The sequence below is a fragment of the Pyrgilauda ruficollis genome, unplaced genomic scaffold (genome assembly GCF_017590135.1).
Source record: "Pyrgilauda ruficollis isolate IOZ18807 unplaced genomic scaffold, ASM1759013v1 scaffold48, whole genome shotgun sequence".
Taxonomy (NCBI): domain Eukaryota; kingdom Metazoa; phylum Chordata; class Aves; order Passeriformes; family Passeridae; genus Pyrgilauda; species Pyrgilauda ruficollis.
In genome coordinates, this window is record NW_024526377.1 from 4,571,612 (window position 1) to 4,572,818 (window position 1,207).

At 69.0% G+C, this 1,207-nt stretch overlaps 1 protein-coding gene across 4 annotated transcripts in view; it reads left to right on the top strand.

Annotated features, from left to right (window-relative positions):
• The first annotated feature begins 878 nt into the window (after window positions 1–878).
• NFYC (nuclear transcription factor Y subunit gamma) overlaps window positions 879–1,207 on the top strand; it is a 22,118-nt gene continuing 21,789 nt past the window's right edge. For all 4 annotated transcript variants that reach the window (XM_041479474.1, XM_041479475.1, XM_041479477.1 and 1 more), the window contains exon 1: window positions 879–1,031. The gene's annotated coding sequence lies outside the window, so the exon portion shown is untranslated. The remainder of the gene's footprint in view (window positions 1,032–1,207) is intronic.

Sequence of the window (1,207 nt, forward strand, 5' to 3'; positions counted from 1 at the left end):
GCCTGGCGGGAGATCCCAGTCCCTGTTCCCAGTGGCTCCCAGGGAATGTCCCCATTCCCACCAGTTGTGGGGTCCAGTTTTGGGATACTCAGGACAAGGAGCTGCTGGAGAGGATCCAGAGAGGCCACGCAGAGGATTTGGGGTCTGGAGGATGTCCCCGATGAGGAGACAGCAGGAGCTGGGTTGGCCCTGACCCTGCTGGAATTAATTATTCCAGTTTTGTCCAGGCTGGAGCTCTCAGGGATCCTTATGAGAAAAAAAATACTGGGAGCTGGATCTGGAGAAGGGAAGGCTGGCAGAGAACCCCATCCATCCATAAAACGTCCCCAAAGGGTGTGAGAGGATGGAGCCAGGCTCTGCTTAGGGACAGGACATAAAATAAACATAAATTAAACACCACGGCCCGTTCCTCCTCACCGCGAGGAACAGCTTCATCCCACGGGGGACATCCCAACGCCACCTGCAGCTGTCCCTGTGTCACCTGCTCGGGGTGGCTCTGCCTTGGCAGGGGGTTGGGATGGGTCATTTCCAAAGATCCCAAAATTTCTGGAATTCGGGGCTCGGAGCGCACGTGCGGCCCCGCGCCCCGCTGGGAAGGTGTGGCGGGAACCGCCGTGATTGACAGGCGCGCGGGCCAATCAGCGGCCGTCCCCTCCAGCCTCCTCAGGCGTTTGAATAGGAGGCGAGGCGGCCAATCGGGGCGGGGCTGAGGGGCGGGGCTTGCCTGACCCCTGCGGCCGCCGCTCAAGGTAACTTTAAAGCAGGAAGCGGCCGGCGAGGCTGCGCCGCGGCGCCGACCAATGGGAGCGCGGGGCCGCGGGGCGCGTAGCCAATAGGAGAGCTCGGGCGCGGGGCGCGCGGCCAATGGGCGCGGGCGCGGGGCGGGCCGGGCGCGCGCAGCGGGGCGCGCGGGGCCGCCGCCGTTAAAGGGGCCGCGGGCACGGCCCGGCCCGGGGGGGCCCCCGCGGCTCCCGGGGTCACTCAAAGACAAAGCCATGGCGGGGAACCCCCGGCCGCGGGCACGGCCGGCGGTGAGTCCGGGGCGCTGCCGCCGCGGTAGCGGCGGGGGAGGGCGGCCCGTGCGCCGGAGCCAGGCCGCGGCGGCGGGGGATGCTCGTGCGTGCCGGTGCGGGAGGGGGGGGCGCGGCGGGAGGCGCCCCCCGCGGGGCCCGGGGGTAAACCCCCCCGGCTCCCCCCCGAGCCGCCC